We start from the raw sequence: 26,089 nt of genomic DNA, 5'->3' as shown, positions 1-26,089 counted from the left end.
TAAAAAATTCAGTACTTTTAATATATATGACTATTTTATATAACTAGATGAAATACCCATTTTTCGCATGGACCAGTATTTGGAAGTCAAGGCCTTGGGAGTATCACTATCTCAGCAACCGAGAAAACTATGTATTTGACACTAATATCGGTCATTTTGTATTATTTTTACATGTCTCGGTACCCCCTCCCCAGCAGGTGAACCCCGGCCCGCATGCACTGGTAGATGAATTTGAAAGTCATCGCTAATGGAAGTATCACCATTGATCGCAGCGACTGCGAAAACTATGTATTCGACACTAATATCCGTCATTTTCTACTACTTTTACATGTTCCGGTAAACGCCCCTCCTGATTCAAAATTGAAAAAAAAAAAAACGCTTCTTCTTGAGTTGAGTTGAATTTCAGTTAGCGTCCCTTTTCAGCAGCGAGGCTATATGAGACGTGGACCTACTGATTAACGTGGAATCCGAACCACATGAGCTCCCGCAGGGAATCGAACCCGGGTCTCCTGCGCCAAAGGCGCGTACGCTAAACGCTTAGCCACAGAGGAGCTCCCGGTTCTTCTTGGTCTGAGGCCTGTGACATGATACTTGTCACCCAAATTTCGTAACTCTTGGACTCTCGTCTGGTCCCCAGGCCGCAGAAAGACAGGCAGGCAATCAGAAAGACAGGCACGTAGACACACAGACAAACAATCTCTTCCTCTTACTTATATTAGATATGATATACAAGCGGGAGTGTTAAAGGGTCTATACCTCCCCTTGACGCTGAGCTATACACTGTATAAAATGGGCTTCAATCCTACTCCTTTCTCTACACCGGATAAAATGTCAAACTATGGTTTAACCCCTCCCTCGATCATATCCTGGATCCGCTGGTGTATATATATATATATATATATATATATATATATATATATATATATATATATATATATATATATATATATATATGTGCGTGTGTTGAGACAGGGAGAGAGAGACAGAGATGACTATATACATCAACAGTGGATTTTGTTTCAGGAGAGGCTTGAGGACGAGTAAGAAATATTTGTGTTGTACGTGCAATGCGAAAAAATGATCACAATTCTATTTCGGGAGGGGCTTCAGTCCGATAGCCATCAACTAAATACGCCACTGAACATTAGTCAACCGTTCCCATATTACCTAATACAGCAACGAAACAAATTTTGAGTAAAGGGCAATCTTAATAGTTGTCTATAATAATATTCGAGACGAGACCGAGACTTCCGAGACTGACCTAAGTCTCGTCTCGATTTATAGAACTCGGTCTCGTCTCAGCACATAAAAGGCCTTCTCGCTCTCGGTACCATCCCTACGAAAAATAAAGTGGTCTTTCTAAGTTCATGTGAACATAGCAGAACCACTTTTATATTTCTACAAATTTGAAGATTTTTCTACACGAGTTGTTTGTGTTGCATTTTTGATGGATTGTACCTTAAAACTTTCCTTTTGTACGGGCTCAAATTCTTAAAAATCAAAAACTAAAATGGTACTTCTCAAATTCCTACAATTTTTTATTTTTATTTTATTTTATTTTATTTATTTATTTATTTATTTATTTTTGTACGAATCGTTTGTACTGCGTTTGTACCGGATTGTACCATAAAAATTTTCGTTTGTACTTGTCCGAAATTCACAAAATCGAATAATAATGTGGTCCTGCTAAGTTCACGAGAACATAGCAACACCACTGACACATTTCTACACATTTTAAGATTTTTTTGTACGAATCGTTTTTACTGCGTTTGTAAGGGATTTTATCGTAAAAAGTGTTGTTTGTACCAGTTTCAACTTAAAATAAAATGAAAAACTTAGTGATCCTGCTAAGTTCACATGAATTTATTATTATTTACAGTTTTTTTCAATATTAGCTCATTGTCATATTTGTACGTAAATGTATCTCTAAATGTACTATTAGGAGCATTATTTCCACTATTCCATTTAATTACAGGTCGCGTTTAAACTAGGATAGTATAGGTGTAGGATAAATTCTGGATTCGTTATTACGTTTTGTTTGTTCTTAAGATTTTGTTATTTTTGTCGTGGGTTGTAGTTTCTCTACTCCCTAATTCATTTTGCATCGTGTCCTTTGTTTAAAAATGAATAGAAAAAGAAAAAAATACGCAATGATAGCCCTGGTGCGGTTTTATTTTTAGATATCAGCCTGAAAGCTAGGGATGCGCACGAATCGAGTCGAGTCGAGATTTAAGCCTGTCTCGACTCGTCTCGAGAAAATGTTGTCTCGACTTGAAAATATGTTTCTGTCTCGACTCGACAGTCTCCGTCTCGACTAGACTCGAATTCGAGTCGAGACGTCTCGAAATTCGAGTCGAGACAAAATGCACGAATTAAAATATACGCACACATCAGCCAGACCATTATGACTACCTACCTAATTATCAGTATGTCGACCTTTGGAACGGATAACAACAGCGACGTGTCTTGGCATGTACGCAATGATCCTTGGTAGGTCGCCGAAGAGAGTTACACCACATATGCACAAACAGGTCACCTAATTCCCGTAAATTCCGTGGAGGGGCGATGCGCCGTGACGTCACGTTCAATCACATTCCAGATGTGTTCGATTGGGGTCATATCCGGCGAGTCGGGGGACCAACACATCACTTGGAACTCGCTCCTGTGTTCCTAGAACCACTCTATCACATTCCTGGCCTTGTAACATGGTGCATTATCTTGTCGAAAAATCCTACTACCATTGGGAAACATGATCATCATGAAGGGGTGTCCGTAGTCTGCAAGCAGTGTGCGATACGCTTCGGCCGTCATGGTGCCTTGCTCGAGCTCCACTAGACACATGGATGCTCACTTGAATGTTCCCCGGATAATAATTAAGCCTCAGCCAGCTTGTCTCCGTCCCGCAGTACAGGTGTCAAGGAGCTGTTCCTTTGGAACACGGCGTATACGCACCTTCTCATTGTATGATGAAGAAGATATCGGGATGTCATCAGACAATACAACGCTCTGCCATTGTGCCAAGGTCTAATGGCAATGGTCACGTGTTCATTTCAGTCGTAGTTGCCGATGTCGTGGTGTTAACATTCGCACTTGAATGGGTCATCGACTGCGGACGTCCATCGTTAGGAGTGTTCGGTTCAATGTATGTTCAGACTAGTGTAGTGAAGGCCTCGGAAGAAACGGAAATTTTGGGTTTAAAAGAACAATTTTTTTACGGTTCTCCCGAGCTTGGATAAAAACGGAAAATTTGGGTAAAATTGAAATTTTCGAATATTTTATTATATTTTGCTTTTAAAACTAAAAGTGTTTTGTATTTACTAGTTTTTAGTTAATATGTTAAATCAGACATATTTTATAGTAATATGTTCTATGTAAAATTTCCGGAAATTATGAATCCATTAGAAAAAATAATTTGTTCGGAAATATTAGCAAAAACAGGAAAATATAGTTTAAAACTATTTTTTGGCCTGATGCTAGTAATCTTAATACTGTAACATGTCTGCAGCATATACAGTAGGAAGTCGAAAATCCGAACTATTTGGGACCACAGGTAGTTCGCATTTTCTAAAATGACAAAAAATGCCATTTAGGCTTTTATTTATGTTCTTCTGTCGATACAGTGGTTATTCAGTACATACAGTAAATACAATACAGTACAAAATGGCTACTTACATTTAATGTTTCTGAAGAACCTGTTCGTACACTAAATTACACTGATCTTGTAAGTCACACTTAAAACTTATACGCCTAAGAGAAAATAAAAATAAAAATATGTATGACAAACAATTACATATGAATGAACTTTTGTAAAAACACTGACCTCACACAACGTCGATGGACACATTATTGTTTGTTTATCGCTAGCGTTAAGACAAAATGTAAAAAGCTTCTAGGGACCGGGTTCAGATTTTTGACGTTTCGAATTTTTGACGTTCGGATTATCAACGTCCTACTGTATATACAATGTATTTCGCTAACGGGAAAATACTTAAAGCAACAGGTTTTAATTCTAATTTTTAGTTTTCTGATTTCTGGTAAAATCCCTCTTTATTCTTTGTATAATTTTCGAAAAACTCAAAACGGGAGAGTATCTTATTTATACATACACACATGTACCGACAAGTGAGTGAATTTGAGCAGCAAGAAATATATTAAAGTGTTGAGTATGTGAAACTTCCGTTCGTTATTATTACAAACTAGCAGAATACCCGTTCTTCGCACGGGAAGAATACGTTTCATTTTGGAAACAAAGGGGGCAAAACTGTCCCCAATGAACTTATGGAGCCCCAAAACTATGAATTCGACATTAATATGCGTAGTTTTCAATTATCTTTACATGTCATCATCCCCCTTAGAGTACTAATGGGACTGAATTTCGATTTAAACGGCCGGAAGTGTCACTGTTCATCTCAGCGACCCCGAAAACAATGATTCGACACTAATATCAGTCATTTTCAATAATTTTATATATCTTCTCCTTCCTCCAAGTTGTGGGGCCGAATTTTGATATAAAGGACATCGGAAGTGTCATTGTTCATTTCTGCGACCCCGAAAATTATGGATTCGACACTAATATCTGTCATTTCCCCCTCCCTTTCCCTTCAAGTTGTATCTTCAAAGTAAAATAATAAAAAACATCCCGAACCAATTTATATTGAAAATTTTATCAAGGTCGGTAAAGTTTCCAAAAATTTTGAACCTATTAATTAAAAAATGTTCGGAAGTATTGGCAAAAACCGGAAAATTTACTTTAAAAACTATTTATTCGTCTGACGCTAGTAATCTCATTTGCTGTAACATGTTTGCAGCATATACACAATGTATTTTGCTAACAGGAAAAATACTTAAAGCAACAGGTTTTAATTTTACTTTTTAGTTTCCTAATTTCTGGTAAAATCTTCCCTCTTTATTATTTGTATGTTTTTCGAATAACTTTAAAAAAGAAATGAACTTATTTACACATATACACATATACCGCATAAGCAGTAAGTACGCCAGAATTTATTGCTTGGGGGTGTTCAAAATAAAAGGGGGGGTGCTCTCGGAATAGTGATATACATTTTTAAACAAACTCAATGAAAACAGTATATTTTGGTACACAACTATTGCAGTACTACTATTACTACTACTACTACTAATACTACTACTACTACTACTACTACTACTACTACTACTAATAATAATAATAATAATAATAATAATATCAACTCTTCGCAGTAGTAGGTTCAATAAAGGAAGTTCACACATTTGAGCATTTATTATTATTATTATTATTAAGCTAAGTAATACAGTGAAACCTCTCAAAACGGACACCGGAGGAACACGATTATTTGTCCGTAAATGACAGGTGTCCCTAGATGGAAGTGTTCTCTCTCATAACACCACACCACACATATTTATGGTATGGAAAAATAAAGTTATTCCTCTCATGAAGGTATCCACTATTGAGAGAGGCCCGTTAAGAGATGTTTCACTGTATTAGCAATTAACCACCACTATTTTACCCAGTAATTACATATGAATTCATAACATACGAATTATTGTAATTATTTTGCAAAATTCTGCCCTTATTTCAATTTATTCACCCCCAGCAAGTTTTGTGGGTGATTTTTTTCCAAAATGTTAATTGGAAAAAAATCCCTCGTCCCATGCTGAAATCACATTCGTTCAGTAATTAATTCTGTACATAGTTGCAATTTCATTATTTTTATATTCTAACTCTGTTGTTGACGTTAATTGTTGTAATATTATTTGATCTCTTAATCTCCGCTCCTGCCCCTGCCTGGCTACGTGATTCTAAAACGTTTTGACTGCACCCTTCTAACTTCCGTCCGTTGATACATCAGTTGCAGAGTAGCAGTTACCAACTGAATCTGGTATAGGCTTACTACTATATTGTCACATTTTCCTTATTAATTAGGAGGTAGGTGAATGACCGCTCAAGACATTGCCAATTTCAGTCATCTCCATCCGTCCATCAATCTCTTTCTCGGAAACGACCGCGGAGCCCAGGAGGGTAGGTATGAGCGGGTCTGTTTTGTCAATTGTTCTGATCGACACACCGCCCGAAACAATGATGTCATATGGTTCTCTAAGTCGTATATGAGAACGAGGTCACTTCGTATTTTGAAGTTAAATAAATAAATAAGAATATTGCCTTCTTTCCAAAACACAAACTTTTTAAAACTTGATTTAATAAATAACTTATGTAAGGCTGATTGATACAATTGGATTTAGGGGAGTATTCTTTTTCCATCCAGGGATTTGTGTAAAGAAATTTGGAGGGGTGTTAGGGGGTTGTTGGGGGTGTAGATTACTGACTGCACATAAGTGAGTAAATTTGAGCAGCGACAAATATTTTAAAGGGTTGAATATGTGAAACTTCCGTTCGTTATTATTACAGACTAGCCAAATACCTTGCATGGGGAGAATACGTTTCATTTTAGACATAAACTGTCACCAATGAACTTATAGATCCCCAAAATTATGAATTCGACACTACTGTTGGTAATTTTCAATTACCTTTACATGTTCCCGTTCGCCCTTAGGAGTACTAATGGGGCTGAATTTGTGGATTTAAACGGCATCTTCTGTTCATCTCAGGTACTTCGAAAGGTATGGATTCGACGGCCATTTTCGATCATGCCTCTTTCTCTCTCTCTCATTCCCTCTCTCTCTCTCTCTCTCCCTCTCTCTCTATAGATAGTGGAATTTTGCACCTTGTAGACTAAATAAATGCTGAAAATTATGTTAAATGTATTAATAGCCACAATGTTATTGATATGTAATTAGCATATATAAAATATTAAGGTTAGATTTATATTTATCTTAACGATAATTTAACGTTTGTTGTTGTTACCTGGTGTCTAAGTATTTAGTTCCGTTAAAAAAGAAAAGAAAAAGGAGAAAGAAAGAACGATAATGACGAAAGAGAGAGAGAGAGAGAGAGAGTTTCCAACCCTGAAGGACAAGTCTTCCTTGCCAGGCCTTTGCCTCGCGAGGTTGACTTGTATCATTGCCCTACAGCTGTGGTGTTGGTTTCGCGCGAGATTGTTTCGACGTGTAGTTTTTACGTTGTTAGTATGCAGCATGTCTTCGTGTTGGATACAATGTAATATAGTGGAGAAAGCAAGAGGCCAAAAGTAAAGTGAGTGCAAGTTATTCAGATGTTTATTTAATAATTGATCGCTGTGAATTTTTTCTTTTGGATTTGGTGAAATTTTTCGATGTTTGATGAAGTTAACTTGGTGTCCCGGTTTACATCCTTTTGAGGGAGCTTTAGTGGTCATTTAATTGTGCCCGCAAAAGTGGCTTGAATTTACTCCATCTGCTGTTTATTAGATTCGTGCTTAATGGCTTTGTGATTTTCAATTCTAATTACTCCATTATTATGATCGAGTTGTTAAATGTTATACAGCCATACCCACTTTACCTCGGGCAAAGTTTGTCTGTAAGACTGAAATAGACTAATGGTACGAAGCTGTGCTAACCAGAGGAAGGAAATTAATATCCTTAAAGGTAAAAAAATATCAAAGGAGCGGTGGCGTCTCGTGACACGATTTCCCGCTAGTTCACAGTTGTTAGAAAATTTCTATTCTATTCCTTGTTCAGAGTAAGCTCTAAACTCCGATAAACAAAATAATTGTATCCTTCCGCTTGTTACAAATACGATTGGTTAGTGAAGTATCACCCCCACTCCCCACATGGAGGAGCGAATTATATAAGTGCATTTTGACAATACTGTCTCGTGTTGTCCAGATACTTACAGCAGCAGCAGCAGAAAAGAAGGAAAAAACTCGAGAGCTAATATATATATATATATATATATATATATATATATATATATATATATATATATATATGAATTTCGCTGGTAAACAATGAATTTCACGTGAACTTAGCAGGACCATTTTATTTTTCGATTTCTTCAACTTTGAGACCGCTACGAACGAAAATGTTTACGTTACTATCCGTAAAAATGCAGTACAAACATTCGTACAGGAAAATCTTAAAATTTGTGGACATTTATCAGTGGTAATGCTATGTTCACGTTAACTTAACAGGAGAACTTTATTTTTCGATTTTTTCGAATTTATGGCAGGTACAAACGAACATTTTTTTACAGTACAGTCCGGTAGTAAAGTAGTACAAAAGATTCGTACAGAAAAATTTTCAGATTTGAAAAAAATTGTATTCTAGTCCTCAGTGGTGGCGTAAGGCAAACTGGGGCTCGGGGCAGTGAAGTAGATCGGGGCCCCTTCTCGAACAATCATGATTTGTACGCTGCTATTTTTGACATTCATTTGCATAATTATTGTTCCTGTTCACTCCTCCCCCGTTTCCCGTTGGCGTGTGTGATTAAACCATCTTAATCTGGGATACATTAAATAAATGGGGGTGACATTCAGCATCCCTGTCTATATTTTTTAATGCTGAGAACCGCCTTCAGTAGGAATGCGAACGAGTCGAGACATGTCTCGAATCTCGACTCGACTCGACTCGAATTCGAGTCGAGATGCACTTTGTAAAATTCGAGACGAGTCGAGGCAAACGTATTTATCGACTCGAACTTTCGAGTCGAGACACGAGTCGAGTCGAGACAGCTCCTAAAAATCTCGACTCGACTCGAATGTCTCGAAAATCTTTCTATAACTTTTAATATTATTTTGAAGAAAGTACTCATTCAGAAACATTCGGCACGAGAATTTCGGAAACTGCAGGACTTGTCAGGTGTTCGAGGAGTGTTGTGGTGTGTGTCTTCAACAAGTGGAGAAACTATGGGGAAACGACGTCCAAACGTCGAGGAGTTGGGCCCCCTCCCACGTCATTACATTTGTCCGATGTCGTAGGCTGGGCAGACTGGTAAAACAGGACAGGCAGCGAACTGCGCCGGAACCAACATCAGAGTTTAATTAATGCTGGGCAAAGTACAAGTGTGTCTGAACTGTGTTCTAAAATTTCCGGAAATTTTGCACATGTTGGTAAAAAAAACTTTTTTTATTTCTTTCTTGAAAAATTGGAAAAATTGAAAAAATAAAAATATTTGTATTAGATTAATTTTACTAGTAATCATATCTTTTTTCTTCAAAGGCGTAAGTACAAAAATTTCAATATTGCCAATATTAAAAAATAGCACTCGAAAATAAAACTATTCCAATCATTATCTATATATTAAAATACTAGATTTACGCGTATATGTTTGTCCCCACAGAAAAGTTTATATGTTTGTCTCCAGTCCTTTCGACAATGAGATCTTGAACCCACAAGTGCTAGAAAGGTGCCGTTTTCATCGGTCGATTCCAAAATTTTGTGTAAATTGTCCAGTTCTAATTGAATATTTAAAAACAAAAACAACATGGCCATTAGTTCTTTATTACATTTTGAGGGGTACAGTGGAAGTACTGATTTTTTTGTAAAAGTAAAGCACCATACTCTATGAGTTATATATTCCAACGTCGCATAGTTGTACATAGGGGTTGTATATCTCTCAGGGGTTTGTTTAATGGCCAAAGTTTAGAAAACGAAGGATAACCATTTCTCCAGTCTAAGATGAATCTTCATTGTTTGGGGAGTTTTTTCACAATGAACTCCGTATACTCGTATCTCTGACATACAGTAATTAATTATGTGTGTAACTTATTTATTTATTACATAATGCATGCAAAAAGAAAGGAAACACTGGTGATATATGAATTAGAAATTCCAACTACAAGTGGGCTCGAATCTTGCAAACGGTGCGAAATATTCAAAAAAAAAAAATAATCGAAAAAAATTCTCTTTTATGATACCCCTTGCCGATTTTTATGAATGCGTACTTCACTTGTATCTGTAAAGGGACATGTACATATATGAGGATTGACAAGGTGATTCATGCTCATATGTAATGATGCGCTGTGTAGAGAGCGCAGGTTCAGCTAGTTGAAAATTAATAGTCTGCATTTATTTCTATTATGCCTTTTATTCGTGGATGTGCATTAATTACAGAACTTTTACAGTTACATACAAGCCTACCAACATGAAGTGTTTCTGTTGCAACAAATAGGTCTCTTGAATGAAACTGGGTTCTTAATATGCTCTTTGATCTAGTGAAATTTGTTAATTTTAACCAAATCACTTCTTAAGAGAAAGAGCGGTAGGCAAACTTCACTAATACTCATGCAATAAAACATATAATTACTATTATTTAATATTTTAATATAGACACTTATATAAACTTTATGTACACTGTATGTAGAGGTCTGCGCGGATGCGGATATCCGCATTAAAATGGGTATTTGCGGATATATCTCCTTTGTGTGCGAATAGCGGATAAAATTGTGGATAATGTTTCCTACATTTTTTTTACAAAAAAAAAATGCTGAGAATTTTCTGATAATGGTGGAAAGAGCATTAGAAACGTTCGTTTTGAATTAAAAGTTTTAAAACCAGTTGAAAATACTAAAATAAAAAAATGTGTGTTTGAAGCTTGTGACTCAGTGACAGCAAAAGGACAAAAAATGACACTAGAGAGTTGTCCTTTTATTGATTTTTTCAATATTTTTAGCAGCCGTTTGTAGGTGAATGACATCTCTGACCTAAACAGAAAGAAACGACAGGCCCCATCGCTAATCCTCAAGTACCGCTATTTACTGTAAACAAGAAAAATAATTGCCGCCTAAGCCCCTCTGATAAAGCAGAAAATTTTCAGACCATTCGCCTTGAAGAGGAAGAAATGTCCTCAAATAAAGTTTTTCTAGCCTGAGAGGTCAGGAACCAAAACCCTAATTTAAAACACCGCATCCCCTTCCATAAACTGAAAACTGGTTACCAGAATTATCTTTGCCTTTTGTGATAAACTGGAGAAGCGCGTAGGTCACCGAAATAGTAAACAAATCAAATCATACACCCATCTTTCTCTCTCCCTCTCTCTTAAAAAAAATATTCACTGTTTCCTTTGAAGTACAGCAGATACTGAATGCACGTTTGCGATCCCACAGATTTCTCTCTTCGGAGAGGTGCCACGGACCTCACTGAACATTCCGAGGGATTGAAGTTTTATAACAGCAATTGTTTTCTCTCTCTCTTTCTTCTTGTGTGTATGTGTATATGTATGTATGTTCTGCGCCTCTGGTGAAGAAAGAAAGAACAACCAATGCGTTGTTTCTCCTACCCTAAATGTGTCCAACAATGAGTGGGGGCTGCAAAGAAAAGCAGTAAATTCTAAACTTCTTCTATTGCCTCTTCCCGAAATTAACGGTATAGACTTCCTATTTGTATTCGAAGTTATTTTCACTTCTAGTTTCAGTAGAAGCTTGGTCATGAAAGCTTGAGTTGATTTAGAGTTTAACGTCCCGTTGAGCAGCAAGGCTATATGATACGTGGACCTACCGATTAATGTGGAATCCGAACCACATGAGCTCCCGCCGCGAATTGAACCCGGGTCTCCCACGCCAAAGGCGTGTACGCTAACCGCTTAGCCATGAAGGAGCTTGGTCGTGAAAGCATACATTGTATTGCGTTATTAGTTTCGTCACTTATTTTTTTTTTTTAATTTAGTGCAATTACTGGTGCCAGTGTCAGTTCGGGATATGTGGATGTGTTTGCAGTCCTGTGATTAATTTTTATTTCTTAATAACGATTATTTCTATTTCGCCTTTGTGTTTAGAACAAATGCCCCTTTTTATGAGTAATGATTAAGTTTCAAAACTTAGTGACGTGCTCTAAAATTAGTTGATTGAGGGGACATTACCTACGTGGCATTATTTTGGCCCGATATCTGCATTTGAAGATCTTGGGTTAGTACATAAATCGTTTATTAATTTCTAATTTGTATCTGCACAGTTTATATTGCATTTTATTTATCGTAGTTGGTACTTGATCAAGAGAAAACTGATATAATATATTGTTTCGTTTGATTCAGAAAACTACGTATATTATAGAATATGTAAGTTGTATGTATTTGTTATCTCATTATCTGCGGATGCGGATGCGGGTGCGGATAGAGATGTTGCGGATACGGATGGAGATGCTGCGGATGCGATACGGATGCGGATGCAATATTTTGTATCTGCGCAGACCTCTACCTGTATGTAAACAAACACATGTTTTCTAGTGCGACAGATTATCTATTACAATCCAAATGAAAGTGACTATGTTTCTAACTTAATAACTCCTGAATCATCAGACCGACCTCGACAAAATTTTCAACATAAATGATGTTCGGGATGATTTTTATCATTTCACTTTGAAGGTGCAACTTGAGGGAAGGGGAGAGGGGAAAATGGCAGATGTTAGTGTCGAATCCATCATTTTCGGGGTCGCTGAAATAAACAATGACACTTCCGATGCCGTTTAAATCAAAATTTGTCCCCACAACTTGGAGGAGGGAGAAGATATATAGAATTACTGAAAATGACTAATATTAGTTTTAAATCCATAGTTTTAGGGGGCGCAGAGATAAACAGTGACTCTTCCGGCCGTTTAAATCCAAATTCACACACACACACACACACACACACACACACATATATATATATATATATATATATATATATATATATATATATATATATATATATATATATATATATATATATATATATATAGAGAGAGAGAGAGAGAGAGAGAGAGAGAGAGAGAGGCATGATCGAAAATGGCCGTCGAATCCATACCTTTCGGGGTCCCTGAGATGAACAGAAGATGCCGTTTAAATCCACAAATTCAGCCCCATTAGTACTCCTAAGGGCGAACGGGAACATGTAAAGGTAATTGAAAATTACCAACAGTAGTGTCGAATTCATAATTTTGGGGCTCTATAAGTTCATTGGTGACAGTTTTGGTGCCTTTTATGTCTAAAATGAAATGTATTCTCCCCATGCAAGGTATTTGGCTAGTCTGTAATAATAACGAACGGAAGTTTCACATATTCAACCCTTTAAAATATTTGTCGCTGCTCAAATTTACTCACTTATGCGCAGTGAGTAATCTACACCCCCAACAACTCCCTAACACCCCTCCAAATTTCTTTACACAAATCCCTGGATGGAAAAAAAATACTCCCCTAAATCCAATTGTATCAATTAGCATCACATAAGTTATTTATTAAATCAAGTTTAAAAAAGTTTTAGTGTTTTGGAAAGAAGGCAATATTCTTATTTATTTTTTTCACTTCAAAATACGAAGTGACCTCGTACTCATATACGACTTAGAGAACCACATGACATCATTGTTTCGGGCGGTGTGTCGATCAGAACAATTGACAAAACAGACACGCTCATACCTACCCTCCTGGGCTCCGCGGTCGTTTCCGAGAAAGAGATTGATGGACGGATGGAGATGACTGAAATTGGCAATGTCTTGAGCGATCATTCACCTACCTCCTAATCAATAAGGAAAATGTGACAATATAGTAATAAGCCTATACCAGATTCAGTTGGTAACTGCTACTCTTCAACTGGTGTATCAACGGACGGAAGTTAGAAGGGTGGAGTCAAAACGTTTTAGAATCACGTAGCCAGGCAGGGGCAGGAGCGGAGATTAAGAGATCAAATAATATTACAACAATTAACGTCAACAACAGAGTTAGAATATATAATGAAATTGCAACTATGTACAGAATTAATTACTAAACGAATGTGATTTCAGCATGGGACGAGGGATTTTTTCCAATTAATATTTTGGAAAAAATCACCCACAAAACTTGCTGGGGGTGAATAAATTGAAATAAGGGCAGAATTTTGCAAAATAATTACAATAATTCGTATGTTATGAATTCATATGTAACTACTGGGTAAAATAGTGGTGGGTAATTGCTAATACAGTGAAACATCTCTTAACGGGCCTCTCTCAATAGTGGACACCTTCATGAGAGGAATAACTTTATTTTTCCATACCATAAATATGTGTGGTGTGGTGTTATGAGAGAGAACCCTTCCATCTAGGGACACCTGTCATTTACGGACAAATAATCGTGTTTCTCCGGTGTCCGTTTTGAGAGGTTTCACTGTATTACTTAGCTTAATAATAATAATAATAATAAATGCTCAAATGTGTGAACTTCCTTTATTGAACCTACTACTGCGTAGAGCTGATATTATTATTATTATTATTATTATTATTATTATTATTATTATTATTATTATTAGTAGTAGTAGTAGTAGTAGTAGTAGTAGTAGTAGTAGTAGTAGTAGTGGTAGTACTGCAATAGTTGCGTAACAAAATATACTGTTTTCATTGAGTTTGTTTAAAAATGTATATCACTATTCCGAGAGCACCCCCCTTTTATTTTGAACACCCCCCAAGCAATAAATTCTGGCGTACTTACTGCTTATGCGGTATATGTGTATATGTGTAAATAAGTTCATTTCTTTTTTTAAGTTATTCGAAAAACATACAAATAATAAAGAGGGAAGATTTTACCAGAAATTACGAAACTAAAAAGTAAAATTAAAACCTGTTGCTTTAAGTATTTTTCCTGTTAGCAAAATACATTGTACCGTATATATGCTGCAAACATGTTACAGCAAATAAGATTACTAGCATCAGGCGAAGAAATAGTTTTTAAATTATATTTTCCGGTTTTTGCTAATATTCCCGAAAATTTTTTAATTAATGGGTTCAAAATTTTTGGAAATTTTACCGACCTTCATAAAATTTTCAATATAAATTAGGTTCGGGATGCTTTTTATTATTTCACTTTGAAGATGCAACTTGAGGGAAAGGGAGGGGGAAATGACAGATATTAGTGTCGAATCCATAATTTTCGGGGTCGCTGAAATGAACAATGACACTTCCGATGTCCTTTAAATCAAAATTCGGCCCCACAACTTGGAGGAGGGAGAAGATATATAAAATTATTGAAAAGACTGATATTAGTGTCGAATCATAGTTTTCGGGGCCGCTGAGATGAACAGTGACACTTCCGGCCGTTTAAATCGAAATTCAGTCCCATTAGTACTCTAAGGGGGGATGATGACATGTAAAGATAATTGAAAATTACGCATATTAATGTCGAATTCATAGTTTTGGGGCTCCATAAGTTCATTGGGGACAGTTTTGCCCCCTTTGTGTCCAAAATGAAACGTATTCTTCCCGTGCGAAGAACGGGTATTCTGCTAGTCTGTAATAATAACGAACGGAAGTTTCACATACTCAACCTTTTAATATATTTCTTGCTGCTCAAATTCACTCACTTGTCGGTACATGTGTGTATGTGTAAATAAGATCCTCTCTCGTTTTGAGTTTTTCGAAAAATATACAAAGAATAAAGAGGGATTTTACCAGAAATCAGAAAACTAAAAAGTAGAATTAGAACCTGTTGCTTTTAGTATTTTTCCGTTAACGAAATACAATGTATATACAGTAGGACGTTGATAATCCGATCGTCAAAAATTCGAAACGTCAAAAATCTGAACCCGGTCCCTAGAAGCTTTTTACATTTTGTCTTAACGCTAGCGATAAACAAACAATAATGTGTCCGTCGACGTTGTATGAAGTCAGTGTTTTCACAAAAGTTCATTCATATGTAATTGTTTGTCATACATATTTTTATTTTTATTTTCTCTTAGGCCTATAAGTTTTAAGTGTGACTTACAAGATCAGTGTAATTTAGTGTACGAACAGGTTCTTCAGAAACATTAAATGTAAGTAGCCTTTCGTACTGTATTGTAATTATTGTATGTATTGAATAACCACTGTATCAATAGAAGAACATACCGTACAGTATATGTAAGCCTAAATGGCATTTTTTGTCATTTTAGAAAATGCGAACTACCTGTGGTCCCAATTAGTTCGGATTTTCGACTTCCTACTGTATATGCTGCAGACATGTTACAGCATTAAGATTACTAGCATCCGGCCAGAAAATAGTTTTAAACTATATTTTCCTGTTTTTGCTAATATTTCCGAACAAATTATTTTTTCTAATGGATTCATAATTTCCGGAAATTTTACATAGAACATATTACTATAAAATATGTCTGATTTAACATATTAACTAAAAACTAGTAAATACAAAACACTTTTAATTTTAAAAGCAAAATATAATAAAATATTCGAAAATTTCAATTTTACCCAAATTTTCCGTTTTTTCCAAGCTCGGGAGAACCGTAAAAAATTGTTCTTTTAAACCCAAAATTTCCGTTTCTTCCGAGGCCTTCACTACACTAGTCTGAACATACATTGAACCGAACACTCCTAACGATGGACGTCCGCAGTCGATGACCCATTCAAGTGCGAATGTTAACACCACGACATCGGCAACTACGACTGAAATGAACACGTGACCATTGCCATTAGACCTTGGCACAATGGCAGAGCGTTGTATTGTCTGATGACATTCCGATATCTTCTTCATCATACAATGAGAGGGTGCGTATCCGCCGTGTTCCAAAGGAACAGCTCCTTGACACCTGTACTGTGGAACGGAGACAAGCTGGCTGAGGCTTAATTATTATCCGGGGAACATTCAAGTGAGCATCCATGTGTCTAGTGGAGCTCGAGCAAGGCACCATGACGGCCGAAGCGTATCACACACTGCTTGCAGACTACGGACACCCCTTCATGATGATCATATTTCCCAGTGGTAGTAGGATTTTTCGACAAGATAATGAACCATGTTACAAGGCCAGGAATGTGATAGAGTGGTTCTAGGAACACAAGAGCGAGTTCCAAGTGATGTGTTGGTCCCCCGACTCGCCGGATATAACCCCAATCGAACACATCTGGAATGTGATTGAACGTGACGTCACGGCGCATCGCCCCTCCACGGAATTTACGGGAATTAGGTGACCTGTGTGTGCATATGTGGTGTAACTCTCTCCGGCGACCTACCAAGGATCATTGCGTACATGCCAAGACACGTCGCCGTTGTTATCCGTGCCAAAGGTCGACATACTGATAATTAGGTAGATAGTCATAATGTTCTGGCTGATGTGTGCGTATATTTTAACTCGTGCATTTTGTCTCGACTCGAATTCGAGTCGAGTCGAGATGGAGACTGTCGAGTCGAGACAGAGACCTTCGAGTCGAGACAGAAACATATTTTCGAGTCGAGACAACATTTTCTCGAGACGAGTCGAGACAGGCTTAAATCTCGACTCGACTCGACTCGTGCGCATCCCTAGCCTTCAGGCTGGTATCTAAAAATAAAACCGCACCAGGGCTATCATTGCGTATTTGTTTCTTTTTCAATTCATTTTTAAACAAAGGACACGATGGAAAATGAATTAGGGAGTAGAGAAACTACAACCCACGACAGAAATAACAAAATCTTAAGAACAAACAAAACGTAATAACGAATCCAGAATTTATCCTACACCTATACTATCCTAGTTTAAACGCGACCTGTAATTAAATGGAATAGTGGAAATAATGCTCCTAATCAGTGGCGGCGGTTGGACGTTAAAAGTGGGGGGGGCAAGACATGATGTGAACAATTGTATATCAATGTTAGATTTCCTGGTTGTTTCTAACACTGTTTGATGAAAGGTTGTATAACTAATAGGATACTATCTTTTTCCACTTAAAATGCCGTATATCGTATTTCTATTTTAAGTAAATTCATAAGAGCAATACAGGTAGGTACTAGCCCTTTATACTCTTCAACATCGGAAGCGTAAGAAGAGATTTGAGATCTTGCTCATGAATATTTTAATATTCTGTCTGGAAAACTGTTTGATCAGATTATTCAATAATAAATTCGCAAAACAAATAAATAGAAAGGATAATATTAATCATAGTAATGAATAATGAGGCTTGTTTTGCAGAAGTTATATTGAAACTGGAGATTAATGAACAACTTATACTTTTAATTCCACACATACCATTAAAGAAATGTTTTTTTTCTTACAAAATGAAATACAGTAAGTACTGCAAGCACATGCTATGACATTTAAAGAAATATGCAATTACAATACTATTTGCTTTGAATTGCAATTAAAACGCAATTCCTGTAGCTTTCTTAACTCCATGGGAAGACAAATAACCAATACGTACTCATGCAACAGGAAATATTATATGGCACTACTTTTTCTATGAAACAGTAATACATACAAAACCTTTACCAGGGTGTCCACATTCTGGAAAATAAGTGAAAGTCAGGGAAAGGTCAGGGAAGTAAAAATGTGTCAGGTGAAGTCAGGGAAATGGTAGATTGGTCAGGGAAAAATCGATTTTGGTCCATTGCTCAATTACTGAATTTATGAAATAGGGTTGATTTCTTTACTGTTACTGGATGCAAAATGTAGTGTTCTCAATGATGATGTTGAGGGAGTCAGTGTTCTCTGATATAGTCGTTGAAACTAATTTTCTGCGAAAAACACATCTAACTACATCCTGGCATATTTGCTGTTCTAGAAGAATTGCATGGTGGCAAGAGGATATCTGGACAAGTGACTGAGAACGCGATGAAATAGTATCTCTAGCTCACAGCGAAAGCTCAGACTGAAGAATTTTAGGAACACTGGAATGAATTCATAGCCAATGACAGAGATGGTATCGGACTTGTTGAGTTTTTTACTTAGGAAATGGAAAAAACTTCGTTGACTTATGGTCAGTTATGAAATTGTGTTTTATCTTCTTTCATGGAAACGCATTTTTTGAAAGTGGTCTCACAATAAATAAAATTCTCATTGTTGAGAACTTACAAGAAGAATCTCTGGTTGCTCAACGGATCATATATGATTCTGTGATGAGAATAGGTGGATCATCAGGATTAATAATTACAAGAGGTATGATAAATTCAGTGAGAAGTTCAATGAGACAATATCAGGTGTATTTGGAAAAGAAAAGATAAATGAATGCTGGAGACGAGAAGAGAGAGAAACGGAAGATACAGCAACAACTAAAGGAGCTGGAGGAAGAAGAGAAGAAAATTAAACGGCGGAGACGACAAGAAGGATATTCAGATAAATGATAAGAAAATTATGCGAGAAAGTATGAAAACAAATTTCTAAATGGGTTGCATTTAAGAACTGCACCAGCAAAAATAATGTGTGTGTGTTACATAATGTAATATGTGTTACATAGTGTGTTTTTTTTGTTTTTTTTTTTTTGATAATCAGTAAAATCATGTATGAACTGTTTATTACTATAGGAAATATTACAATGCTGTGTAATTGGTATTGTAATGTGTAATTTTTTTCATATCTTAAGTACTCTGTATGCTGCACACTTTCGTTTGTAACTTTACATTTTGTGTAATATGTAGGCCTAATCAATATCGGTCTAATGCACATGTTTGTAAATTTACATTCCTTTGGAAAGAAAATTGAAAAAAGAAAGAAAGAGAAGCGGAAGAGAACAAGCGGAAGAGAACAAGGCTAACTATGGGGAGTGTGGAGGCTGGGTTTCTTTTTTTCTTCTATATTTTTAAGCTATTCAGGGGTCAGGAAAATCTGGAATTTTCGTCATGGAAAGTCAGGGAAAAGTCAGAGATCTTTTCTCCAAATTGTGTGGACACCATTTTACATTTCCAAATGAAACTATATAAATTAGGTCTCCACTTCAAAAATTTGGGGGGCAACTGCCCCCTCTTGCCCCCCCCCCCTAATCGCCGCCCATGCTCCTAATAGTACATTTAGAGATACATTTACGTACAAAATATAATAATGAGCTAATATTGAAAAAAAAACTGTAAATAATAATACAACCGATGGGATTTCTAATTGTAAGCTCTATGTTCTGTAGAATTTTCTTCTTCGGTTTCTTGCCTTTGGTGTTTCTCCTGTGCAGTTTTTCATATGGTTAAGTTTATTCATGGTTTCTCACCTGTCTGAGTTTACGCTGCATTTATTTGACAAGATTTTTTCCTACAATTAGTCCCATTCACTTTAACATTCGATTTCTCTCCAGTGATCATACACGATACTTAAACTTTTTTTTTTTTATCCAAACTATCAGTAAATAATGGCTAGAATAGATTTCTCTCCTGTGTGTCTTCTTCATTTATTTATTTTTTTACTAGGATTCTTTCCAGTGATAATATACGGTCTATTTAGTCCCACTCTTTTTGCCGGAATATCAATGAATAATTAAGCACTAGAATGTTTCGAGTGTTTCGAGATTTCACATTTGTTTTATAATTATATTTTTTGTATTTGATAATTCAGTCATGTTCATATTCTGTCATGTATGACTCTTTACAATACCACTTACTAACACACTTAGTATTAGAATATATTACAACAACAAAAAAAAAAAAAAAAAAAATCCTGAATATATTGAATAGGGGAAATATCGTAGATTATATATGTAAGCACAGAATTTTACTACGGGTTTTACCATTCTACTTTTCATTACCATCAATCACCAGTCAATTGACAGATCTTGACTTTTTTTTATTATTCTTTTGGTACTTTTGTATTTTTATTGTCTTAAGCTGAAACATGAAACTACTTTCGACTATAGTTCCGCTACCTTATTAGACTGTGTTCCAGCAACATTCAGAAATACTATCTTTCTTGCTTTGGTAGGTGCGAAAGTCTCAACTATATCCAAAGTAGATGCTATTTTGTTTCTGATAGAATGTCCAGATTCGTGAGTCTTTTTTGACTCATTGTGGAGCGCAAGTACGACTTTATCAGCTTCATTTTGCTGAAAGACCTTTCACATTATACGACAGACACGGGCATTGTTGCCAAAATCTGAAAGGCGGTTGCCAAACTTTAGTAAGCTTCAAGCCCAAATGAAGATACATATTTCTGTATGCCTTGTGAGGAAATATCAAGTTGTTCTTTAGCTTTCTGAGCACACCTTAGTGAATGGATTATATCCTCACAATCCTCAAAAAATTCTACGCCACCCAGGTCATTCGGGTAGAAAAAAGCTAAATCAGAGCAACATGCATTTAGCCTTTCTTCACTCTCATCACTTCGTCGCTACACAAAGTTGGCAATAGAACACACGAATCCAAATCTGTCGTTCAAATCATGCATCTGAGTAAAAAGGTCATGCATTTTTTTGTCTCATCTCATCTAGAATTTCATAGATAAAACGCTTCACTTTAGCCTGTGAAGTCAGAGGTTCATCCTTTGCTTCTTCTCGGCTGTTGCTTGTAACTCCACAGACTTTACTAGACCTCTGACTGGTCTAGTGGTGAGAGAGCTCGCCTTTGGAACCTGCGGTTATGGGTTCAAATCCATGGGATCTGATGGAACGCAGTGGCTCGGAGCTCATTTTAATAAAACTGCAGGACCTGTCCTTACACGCTCCCAAACTGTTTAGAATGATAATCACAATTGAAACAATAAACAAACAAGCAAACAGGTTTCACTATACTTCAGTACCAATGCTGTCTATAAGGTCGAAGTCAAGACATTGGCATGGACTCCTTACAAAATTCTGTTTAGGCTCTGTTTACTAGTCAAGTTATTACAAAGCACTGATGTTCAATTTTTATTTATTTATTTATTTATTGAGTTTACTATATTGCAAGTATACAATCACAAGAATTGGCATGCGACACGATTGTGATCAGCTAAAAATATGATGGAGTTGCCCAATAGTTTACCCAGCTTATCGAGAAATTGTGGGACTCACTAAACAAATTACGCTCCGTAAAATATAGCTCCGTTTTATTCCATCTAAATATAGAAGGAATCAATATAACATATAATTCACTTAAATTATTTTTTTCCTTTGAATATTTGAGTACTTGTTTTCTTATTGAACATTTTCTTCACTCTAAATTAGTGGGCTCTAGTGTAAATTTATACGCCGAAAAGCAAGATCAAAAAAAGGGAAACCAGCTTAGGAAAAGGGTTTTGCTCTCGGAAAATTCGACTTGTAAAGACAAAAGAAAAAAGAGAAGGGAAACAAGGAATCAGCGAACTTTATCGTCTGCACCAATGAGCTTCTACTTAGAACCAGAATTCTAGTATCCTGTTGAAGTATTATGTACGTTCATCCCTTCTTTGTGTCCTTCCGTTGAACTGATAAATAAATAAAGAGTGATATTTTAGAAAGCAGGCTAGCAGACGAGGCTTCATTACTTGCATCATAAGACCTTAAAATGTAAACAACGCTATATACTTCGATTTTCCTTTTATTATATTTAATCTACACTTAGATTTTTCCTTTACATTTCTCTGAGATTATTGAACAAAGTGAAACTTTTATTTTATTCATATTTTAATCAACATAATTTTTTTTTAAATTTCTTTGGGGTCCCCCAAGATAATGAAACTATCATTTTATTTATTTTAATCTATATTCACTTTGTTTTCTTTAAATTTCTTCGCGAGTTCCCAAGAGAGTGAGGCACTAAACTATAGCTTGTTTACCTTATACGGAAATCCGGCACTGATTATTTTATTTTATTTTTTAGACGGATATTTCTGTTATTTCATCCCTTATTTGGTATAATATCGATTGACAATTAATTTCCTTGACGGTCCTTGTACGGCTCATGCTAACGAGGTGATTTACTAATTATTTTTATCTACCGTCCGGGGGGCTCACAAAGTGGGACCCGGGGAGGGGGCACCGCTCGTCCCCCCTTACGCCGCCAATGCTGGTCCTGCTAAATTCACGTGAACTTAGCAGGATTACTAAATTTTTCATTTTATTTTAATTTGAAACTGGTACAAACAACACTTTTTACGATAAAATCCCTTACAAGCACAGTGTAAACAATCCGTACAGAAAAATCTTAAAATGTGTAGAATTATGTCAGTGGTGTTGCTATGTTCTCGTGAACTTAGCAGGACTACATTAACATTCGATTTTTTTTAATTTCAGACAAGTACAAACGAAAATTTTTACGGTACAATGCGGTACGAACGCAGTACAAACGATTCGTACAAAAAAAAATCTTAAAAATTGTAGGAATTTGAGGAGGACCACTTTAGTTTTTGATTTTTAAGAATTTGAGCCCGTACAAAGGAAAATTTTTACGGTACAATCCAGCAAAAACGCAATACAAACCACTCGTGTAGAAAAATCTTCAAATTTCTAGAAATATAAAAGTGGATCTGCTATATTCACATGAACTTAGAAGGACCACTTTATTTTTCGATTTTTTCGAATTCGTTGCTAGTACAAACAAATTTTTTTATTGTGCAAACCGGTACAAAAGCAGTACAAACGTATGGTACGCAAATATTTATAATTTCCAAAAGTGGTACTGCTAAGTTCAGATTCGTCTTCAAAACGTAGTCTACGCATTCTTAACAGTAATGTCCGTGCTTCTAGCAATGATATAAATGTAATATATTTAGCTTATAGCTGAAATTCCAGAGTTATAGTTGCAACAGCTGCTTATAGGTGGCAGCGTAGCATTCTTTGATCGGAATGCCGATTGTTTAGAAACATAGGGACAGAGACAACATTTTAAAAACTATATTCTTAACGTTTTGTTTTTTGTAAATCAATCACTCTCTTGTTTTCTTTCAGTAATAGGGTTTTTGATAAATTTTGGGATGAATACTTTTCTTCTCACTATGCTTTCATTGGAATTCTGCTATGAAAAAGAAATAACGAGCGTCCTGTGGTATTAAAAAAGCTTAAAGCCTTAGTTTGAGTGTTCACTTTTGATTTCTAGGGATCTTGGTTCGATCTCAGCTCGTTAAAAATGAAGTTTGTAAGTTATGGACTCCGCGTGTGAGGGTTTTATCGGTTTACTTCCGTTTCCTACCATTTTATTCATTTCTTATCATCACCGTCTCCTTTAACCTAACCCGCATACCGTGGAAAGTAAAGCTCAAAGATTTCATGTCGTTTTCAAACGAGACAAAGCAACACGGGCGAAATGGATATGTAACAACAAAGCCTAGCATGAGGTCAAATCATAGGTAAGGCCACATGAACAGGAACACTGTTAGAGATCATTTCGTCAAGGTCTTATCGATATTTCTGAGCTCAAACTGAAAAGCAACAACAGTAAGTAACCACGTTACTCGATACCAGTAACAAATCTGGAATATCAAAATCAGCAAATCAAAGAAATGAATGAAATTACAAAAGTAAAAACTTACCTTACGATATATTTCAACAAGCGTAGAAACTTTTAGAGTAGAAACACAATATTCAGTCAAATATGTAATACGAAGAGGAGTCAATATCGTACATTGGTTTGAACTGCTTTGTTAACCGAAAATCTAACTTATTATAGTTTTTGGTTACGGACAAGATACTGCTTTTTTCTTTAAATTCCGTTGGTCCTTTTTCATACCCTTGTTGCATTGCATTGTTTTAAGTACTAAACAGGTGTTATGAATACAAAAGATTATAGTCCACTAGGGAATAGCGGAATATCATTTAGGGCTCCGGGCCCTCCTTTAACTACCTCTAAATATAGGTGTGATTATTGCCTCTATGATTCTTGCTTGCTATATGTAAAGACATATTTTACGTTGGTAAAACTATTTTTAACTACCATTCTAACATTCCCATGCAACGCAACAAAGGGGATATCCCTTAACCTTAGCTGCTGGGAGCTATTGTGTTGAATTATCTTATAAGAAAATAAGGTTGAGACAGCTTGCATTGAAATGTCTAGTTTATAAACAAGGAAAGTTCAGGTATTATCGACCAAGATGAATTATGTCTCGAATCTTTTCAACTGTCTTGTTTTTTTTTTTTTTTAATTTTCTTTCGTTCCTTTTTTGTTATTGATAATATGTGAATGCAACTAACCACATGACCGTCATTACCCTTACAAGCTGGTTTTGTTCACTAATTGCAAATACTTTAATTTTTGATACAAGATTAACAGCTTTCAGACATGTATCTAAAAATCGGTGATGGCTTTACTAAGTTTCCCCAATGGGGATTTAAATCAATGGCAGTTGAAAAGTGCTGCCTAAATACTGGGAATTGAGATCGATATGAGTTCTGGCCTCAGGGGTAATTTTGTATCTCGAGGGGCAAATTCCCCTGGAGCATCACTCCGAAATCATAATTGTCCCTGATATTCTTGTTTCACACAAATGCCAAACTTCGTTTTCTCCTTTTCCTACACACCTCTGAAAGGCGGTCATGTTGCAAGTGTAAGCCAGTGGCCAAGAGAGATTGTGGTGGCCAATAGAGTCATACATTTTCTTGATTTAAATTTACTTGAGGTTCTCTATTTCTTCCTAATATATCACTCTACTGTTTATTTCAAAAAATTAATTCACTTTCAGCGTTGTATGTGTCAAAGCTTTTATAAACATGAACTCAGTAACCATCATATTCACAAGGGTTGTTGGGAAAATGCTGGATCCAATTCACTTTGACGGTAAACGAATGCCTGAGATATGGAAAATAAATTTTACATCAAAACACAATTAAGAGTGCGTTTATATATATAGAAAACGAGACAGATCATACCTCACTTTAAGAAAGAATTATAGAAATTTTAGTTGCTAATGCATGCTACTGATTATTAACTTTACTTATATTGGTACTGATAACGCACAGCGGTGTTTTCCTTATGTCTTTTTCGTAAACGGTGTAAGGATATTTCATAAGAAAAGTTTTTTCTTCCTGAAAGAACTTGCAATAGTGTGTACAAACAGTATCTTGGTGCCACATTACAGGTGCAATATATCTAATTCTAAATGATCGTCTTTCTATAGATGTTTGCAAAAATGATGACAGGTTTTTTCCTTTCCAGTATGGATTCTTTTCCATCTGATATAAACAGCAATTTGTTCCTCTGGATTAAATCCTTTATTTCCGGTAAGATGAATGCAAATGAAATGGAATTAAATCTTTAAGTTTTACGACCTTCGATTATGCTGGCTAGGCTAAAGGAAACGGTGACGACGGGAAATGACTGAAATGTTGGAATGAAGCGGGAGGAAAGGGCAGAACTCTGAGAAAACCTACACACACGGAGTATGTTGATCACAAAGATCACTTTTCGCGAGCTGGGATCGAACCAAGGACCCCATGCGTCAGAAGTTAGCGCTGTAAAGCTGAGCCGAAGCGGCTTCTGGTAAGAAGTATGATTCCGAGTTACTTGTTTCCCCTTAAACAAGAATTTCATTTGTCTCTTTGGTGAAATCCTTTGTTCATATGAATGTTGAATTACTGTGCTATAGCATGCATTTCTCTAATTATATTTCTACTTTCAGTCAAGCTAATCAAACCTCTTTATGAACACAAATTATTACAAAGTATTTAGACC

The 26,089-nt window shown here is 36.1% G+C and overlaps 1 long non-coding RNA gene across 1 annotated transcript in view; it reads left to right on the top strand.

Annotated features, from left to right (window-relative positions):
• The first annotated feature begins 7,007 nt into the window (after nucleotides 1–7,007).
• LOC145670759 (uncharacterized) overlaps nucleotides 7,008–26,089 on the top strand; it is a 142,320-nt gene continuing 123,238 nt past the window's right edge. Inside the window, exon 1 of the long non-coding RNA XR_014128415.1 lies at nucleotides 7,008–7,147. This is a non-coding gene — a long non-coding RNA (uncharacterized LOC145670759). The remainder of the gene's footprint in view (nucleotides 7,148–26,089) is intronic.

This window comes from Thermobia domestica, chromosome 14 (assembly GCF_964235325.1).
Source record: "Thermobia domestica chromosome 14, izTheDome1.hap1.1, whole genome shotgun sequence".
Taxonomy (NCBI): Eukaryota; Metazoa; Arthropoda; class Insecta; order Zygentoma; family Lepismatidae; genus Thermobia; species Thermobia domestica.
This window is presented reverse-complemented; position numbering and strand designations above follow the sequence as displayed.